Source organism: Pteropus alecto, unplaced genomic scaffold (genome assembly GCF_000325575.1).
Source record: "Pteropus alecto unplaced genomic scaffold, ASM32557v1 scaffold141, whole genome shotgun sequence".
NCBI lineage: Eukaryota > Metazoa > Chordata > Mammalia > Chiroptera > Pteropodidae > Pteropus > Pteropus alecto.
In genome coordinates this window covers 108899-116196 of record NW_006430459.1, presented here as the reverse complement: position 1 = coordinate 116196, position 7298 = coordinate 108899, and the positions used below count along the sequence as shown (strand labels likewise).

Sequence of the window (7298 nt, the reverse complement as noted above, 5' to 3'; positions counted from 1 at the left end):
CTAATCAAGTCACCCCTTGGTGTCTTCTCTGTGGGGTGAATGAAGATCACTGTGAGTTAAGTCGTACTCATAAACCGGTGGCCTTCTCATCGTCTCCTACAGGAGGCATAAATGCCCTGACAACAATCATATTCTACCACTGCTGAATGGATCGAAACAGAAAAAAACCAGCAGTCATTTCCAGAATATATGTGGGATGCAGTTAAACAGTCCATGACCCCAGTACTCAGGAGCTGACGGTGTAAAGAGGAAAATAAGGTACATGTACCTACATGTCCAGAGCCCCGACACAGGACCAAGTGCCGACTGTCACAGCACAGAGAAAACCAGAATGCTCCCTCTCCATTTTTTTTTCTTTTTAACCTTAACTTGGCTGTTTTTTGTTGTTGTTGTTGTTGTTGTTGTTTTTTGTTTGTTTGCTTTGTTTTTGAGGAACCTACGCCCTCGGCTGCCATTATAAATAGAAGCCACCTTTCTATTCTTTCCTTGCTGCTTCGAGGTCATTATCTACCCCTTTACTTCATGCAAACTGCTTTGTGCTTTCATGCTCACCCCATCTGGCTATCTCATTCTCTTTTTCTTCATCATCTTCCCAACATTATTGTCTCCATGTTCATTTTATATAAAGGATTTTTATAACCAGTTGACATTATTTGCAGCCACTCCAAGTTCTGTCTTTATTTTTCAATTCGATGACCAATCTGACGTCATAAACTAGGATTGAGCCTGTGGCTAGTCCTATGAAATGAGCTCTGAGTTGTCACCCCCTGCCAGGCACTGCTGCTTCTACCACTAGGTTAAAGGCTTTGAAAATGAACAAATCTGATTGCCTGTAATTCTTGTTGTAGTGTTTTTGTTTTGCTTTTAGGAAGGCCAAAGAGTTAAGTCGGCCAATGACATTAGTATGTTTGGAACTGTCACGTGATGTCAGAAAACCTCATGATAAACTTCATGGACGTGTGAGGTCATATGCTCTACGGGGCTCACTTCCATGTCATCCTTGGTCAATGCTCAAATCGTAGTATCCTTTGTGGTCGTTTATCCTCCCCTCACTTCTTATCTTTACACTCTGCTGGGCTTTATTCTGGACTCCTCTTCCTATCTCTCATCAACTTTCTTAAACTTCCCCCAGGAACTCCTGTTTACTGGAAAAAAAAAAAACAAAACAAAACGATTCAGCATCTCGAGCTTCGTCACTGAATGAGCCCTCCAACTCTCTCTTAACTAAGAACCATTTCTCAGTTGAGATTTCCCTTGCACTGCCTGCTAATCTCCTCATTGTCATTTTCTAGGAGTGTGGTTCACGTCTCCTTCATCCCCAATATTTCCTCCAGACCGTTTACTCTTCCATCTTTTACACTGACCATGTCTCTTTCGAAGCTCTACACCTTTAACTGGATTCTCATACATTACGGTTTCCTGTTTTCCTCTTACTCCCCTGAGATTTTCCTTTGCACTCAAGTCACCATCTCTCACTAACTTCGTTGGATTAGCCTCTTAATTTTCTTCCTCTGCTTTCATGACAACTGTCTATTCTCTGCCCAACAGTGAGGATGATCATTTAAAATTGTAAATTAGAAACACTTTTTCCCAATACTTTAATGGCTCCCCACTACACTTAGATCAACATCCGGAATTGTTGCCATGGCTTTCAAAGCCTTACCATGGGGATCTATATGACATTACCTCTTACCATCCTTTTTTTCCCTCCCCCCCCATTTACTCCACTTAGGTCACAGGTAGCTTCCTTGATGATCCTTGTATAAGTCCCTGTCATTCTAATCCCTAACTGCTTTGTCACTGCTCTTCTCTTTGGGAGTCAGATCTTTTCGTGGCCTGCTTTCTCATTTTATTCAGATCTCCGCTCACCTTCGCAGAGAGACTTTCTCTGACTAGCGTTCATCGCCCTTCTCTGGCCCTGCCCTGATTTGCATGTCACCATTATACAGCGCACCTCCTCACGTTACAGAGCTGTATATATTTAATTGCTTATATATTTATCTGGAACATGACCTCCTTGACAGCAGGGGCCATGTTTTACTGTTCACTGCTGTACCCGCGGCACCTAGCACAGAACCTGCCATGTAGTGGACACTCAGTAAATACTTAAAAAAATAAATGGACAGCCTCTGGAGTTTCTCAAAATCCACAATTCCCTGTTTTCGTTGCTTTTCTATCCAGCCTTGGCTGCCTGGACTATCGCTGCAGTCACTCACCTGCACTCTCGACCCCCTCACTCACTTCGGTCCGACTCCTCCACGTCTCTGAAAAACAGTCCGCAGACATTGACGGATTGCTGACATCTCTGAGCTTATACTCTTGAATTCTGCTGATCCTTCAACCTGGGACTGTAGTCCTTCTCTGTGTCCCTAATCAGTTCTGTCTTCTATTCCCTTTAAAATCTATTTTATCTTTTTGGTTGATTCGCTATTTTTATTGTATCTGTAATAATAAAATAATTCTATAAAGAATATTAAAATGCAGTCATACTTTCTTTAACATTAGTAGATAATTATGGTATATTGTAGCTAAGAAATCAGATGATGCACCACAATCTCATTTTTGTCTTCCAGGAATAATTCCATTTGTACCAAATAAGTCTTAAAAGATAAACACCGAAAGTGTAAATTGTGGTCACATTTTTTTCTCTTTGCTTTTCAATCTGTATTTTTCATTTTCTAACTTAAATTTTTAAAGTTATTTCAAATATTAAGAACTCCCCCTATTGTAATATTCCTTAAGACAAATCACTCTAAACAGATTGTCTAATAAAATTTATGACGTCTACTTAAAGGATGGGCAGATATCTAAATTATTTATTGAAACATTAACATTCCTGGGAACTGTTAGCCAAATGAGATATTCTAAATGAGGGACTACTGACATATAATTAATATAATTAACAGACAGGTTTTTTTTATGGTGAAATAAACCCTAGTGACATAAAACAAATCAGGATAGATCATATGATATTCAGATGCCAGACCTAAAAATTAATGTTTTGCCTTTAAAAAGTGCTATTATAAGAATCCTCACAATAAATACTGAGTTGCTTTTCTATGCCTTATTTCAGTTGTAAATGGATTTTCCAGTCCCCTTTTCTAGCATTTTGTTTGTTTCTTACATTCTTTTTTATTTTATTTTATTTGTTTCAAGTACACAGTACATTGGTTAGACATTTATATAGTTTGTAAAATGATCCCCCTAATTACTCTTTCTCTCCCCTGACCCTCCACCCAGCCATCACATTAGTGCTAATTGCATTCCCCATGCCGTGCTCCCCATCCCCGTGACCATCTATCGGCTACTAATTTGTACCTCTTTAACCCTTTGTCCCATTCTCCCAGCCCCCCGGCCCCCTCCCCTCTGACCATCCCCAGATTGTCCTCTATATTTGTGAGTCTGTTTTTGATTAGTTTGTTCTTTTTGTTCCTTAGAGGTTATTATGCTGAGTGAAATAAGTCAGACAGAGAGATACCATGTGTTTCACTTATATGCGGAATCTAAGGAATGAAATCTATTTTAAATCTTGACTGTCTCCTTCACCTTCTCCACAGGGAACATAAAAAAGCCATTGTATAAGACTCGCCTTAGCTTGCTGTGTACCTTTCTTCCCACCAAGGCACAGGTAGTATTTGAATCTCATCCCCTCTTTCCTTGGCCGCAATCTGGCCCCAGGTAATTCCCCACTCGGGCTCTGGATACCTTCCACCCTCTCAGAAAGCTGGTACAAGTGATTACTCTTGTCCCACCTGCATTTTCTCCCCTTTCTATTGGCTGATTGCCTCCTCCTAACCCCACATGCTCTCTTCTTTCGAATTCCCTTGACTCATTATTTATGACTCTCTGCATGTTTCTTGTGCTTTCTCCCTTATATTTTAGTTCTCTCTTATTTTAATTACTCTTCCTCATCAGACAGCCTAAATATTACCATCTTAACCATTTTAAGTGTACAGTTCAGTCATATCACATACATCCCATTGTTGTAGAACCAATTTCCAGAACCGAAGCTCTGCCCCATTAAACAATAACTCCCCATTCTCCATTCCACCCTTCCTCTGGCGACCACCATTCTACTTTCTGTCTCTATGAATCTGACTAGTTTTAAGTGTCCTCATATAAGTGGAATCACAGTATTTGTCCTTTTGTGACTGGCTTATTTCACGCAGCCTAATGTCCTCAGGGTTTATGCATGTTGTATCAGAATTTCCTTTCTTTTTGAGGCTGAATAATATTCCATTGCATGGATAGACCACGTTATGTTTATCCGTCCCTCCATCCATGGACACTTTGGTTGCTTTCACCTTTTGGCTCCTGGGGATTATGCTGCTATGAGCACGGGTGTGCAGGTATCTCTGAGACCTCGCTTTCAACTTTCAGAGGTATATACCCAGAAGTACAATTGCTGGGTCATATTTCAATTCTATTTAAAAGTTTTTGAGGAACCAACATACCATAGTGGCTACACCATCTTATATTCCCAGCATTTGCACAAGGGTTCCGATTTCTCCACATCCTTGACAACATTTCTTATTTTGTTTGTTGTTGTTGTTGTTGTTTTTGTTGTTGATAGTAGGCATCCTAATGGGTGTGAGGTGGTATCTCATTGTGGTTTTGATTTGTATTTACGTAATGACCAGTGATGTTAACAATCTTTTCACGTGCTTGTTGGCCATCTATATATCTTGTTTGGATAAATGTGTGTTCAAGTCCTTTGCCCATTTAAAAAATCGACTTTTTTTTTGTCAGTGCTGATTCATCTTTGAATCTCACATAGCATAAGCTCTGTTACTTTGCCCCATTTCTGAAAACTGGAGTTCAGAAAAGTTGGATGACTGTTAGAGGAGGTGACACAGAGGCCCTGGACCATTTCTGCATATATTCCACAGTCCTGGCTGTGTCTCAAGTACATTCAGAGCTACAACTATCCCTTTAAATTGTACTTCTGGAAACATAGACCAAGTGCCATCTGAGGGAAACTCGAGTTGGACGTGCATCGGCCCATAAAAGTTTTGATTGCCTCATCCCGAGACCTACATGAGGTAGCTTTCTAGAAGGAAAGGTAACCTTGTCCAGAGTCATACTGCTTGGGGGAACCTGGAGGAGTCAGTTCCATTTTGTGGTCTGGGAATTATTCCAGGCTGAACTACAGAGACATCCTTGCTCTCTGTATAGGCGAGTTCAAGACTCAGGAGGAACAAACTGCAAATCGCACAGGGGATCTTCTGAGGGGCGCGGACATTTTTTTCATTCAGTAAACATCTATCAAAGGCCTAAGAGCCAGGCACTTGGCTGGGGAGGTCGGACTGGAATTGCATCTTAGTCAAAGTTCAGTCGGTCTGGTTTATATCTATCAACATTCCAGAGCAGAGAAGTATTTAGAGAACTAGCTGCAGAAATATTAACCTTTAATCTCTGCCTCCCACTCCTGACTTCTCAACACTACAACTTTTGCTTTGATTTCCTTGACAATTTAGGTAAAAGTTATACTGGCTGATTAAATGAACCATTTTGGAAAGGGTGCCAGAAATTAAAACATAAATTTCCTTTGTTATAATGTCTGCAATTAAATCAACTGCTGCTTCTCCCCACCTATAGAACACAAAGTGCCTACGAAACTAACGAAGGAGTGTGCTGCTCAGAATGAGTGTTTCAGAGATTTGGTCATAACCAGCTCATAAGATGAATAAATGAAATAACACGTGAAAGCTTCCAGCAAAAGCTTTCAGGGTAGTAGCTTTTTCCTCTCTTTCTTTTTTTTTTTTTTTTGGTCTACCCATGAAGGAGATTACTAAGCAAATTAACAAGTAAGTGGGCAAACACATAAAGTGCTTTTTTATTTAATAGCAGGGACATTTAGCAGCAGGCCTCTATTCACACAATGAATCTAATTACAAATGAGTCCCGTGTGGTATTTAAAGCATTTACAGGACGTTTAGAAGCCTTAGTTCTACGCGCTTCCGCTTGTAATAACGTGACTGCAATCCTCAAAAGAGAAAGACCAGTACTGCTTCGTGAATGTCTTACTAGTCAGACTCTTCATTTACTTAAACCAACTGCCCCTCATTTGCCCCACTCCCCCTCCCCGATTGAATACCCTGAAGCCAGCACAGGTCGGCAAAACAGGAGGACACGACACTCAAGGCCTTCGCCACACTCACTATGATCCAGCTGCAGCAGACCCCTTGCCACCCCTTAAACAAGCAGTCCCCTCAACCTGGGCACTGGCCTGCGCTGCATCTTCACCCGATGAGCTCTCACTCATTTTTTTTTTTTTTACAACCCAGCTCATTGCCTTCTCTGAGCCACCATTTTGAACACCCATAGGGACTGTGCCCCTCCCTCTACTGAATTCCCATCACACTCTGCTGTATCTGGCAGAGCCCTGATTGCGTTAAAACAATGATGTGTTCACAAGGCTCTCTCCCCCACTGGACTGTGAACTCCTGGAAAACAGGGACTAAAGCTGACTCATCTTCTAACCTTCCCACCTATCCATAAACACCTAGCATAGTTTTTGGCCCAGTAGCTACTCAGTAAATATTTGGCAAAAGTTATTATCAGGATTAAGAAGGTAAATAGCAGCATGATCTAAAGGGAGAAAAAAGATCAAAACGGTGAGGATTCTGAAGTAAAGAAAAAAATAGAAAAAATTAAGAAAAATGGGTCAGTAAGAGAGGGTGGATGTAGAGAAACCCAGGAAAGAAGTAGGAAGTAGAGGAATAAAGAGTTAAAACACACTGGAAAGCAAAGTAACGCCGAGAAAGGGAATGCTGTGAGGTGCCTGAAATCAGGGCGATGCAGCTAGTTGTCACTTTTCCTCAGATACTCTTGGGCATTTCTGAAACTTATCTATCTCCACTTTTTCCTAGAAACAAAGAGGGATGGAAGGAAGAAAAGGCCAGGAGTTGGGGAGTGAGGCAGCAAACAGCAGAGACTATGAGCTCGGCCACCGCCTTTGGCTGAGTCTGGGACTGGCCTGCTCCCAGGGCCTCCCCTTCCTCGGCCTCTCCCTCCTAATCCAGGCCTGAGTTTTGTCTCTTTTCTACATGGAGGGTCCATGTATACATGGGTTATATATGTGAGAACGAACGGGCACACGTGTGCATGCTTGTTTCCCAGTGAGTTTTTTTTTACTCGGAAAAGAAAAATCCAAATGGGAGTGTCATAGCAAGCCCCCAGTTGTCCCTGCCTTTGCTGTGTCAGAGGCAAGCCTTTGCTTAGCTCCCTGGGGATGCTGTGGCACCGGCCGCAGCCTTGCGAGAGTGGAAAACCCTGGTGTGTCTCCTAGCCTGCTG

The 7298-nt window shown here is 41.7% G+C and overlaps 1 protein-coding gene across 1 annotated transcript in view; it reads left to right on the top strand.

The window, feature by feature from the left end:
• The window catches only part of GABRA3 (gamma-aminobutyric acid type A receptor alpha3 subunit), a 191986-nt gene that overhangs the window by 183364 nt on the left and 1324 nt on the right, over window positions 1–7298 (top strand). The window lies entirely within an intron of this gene.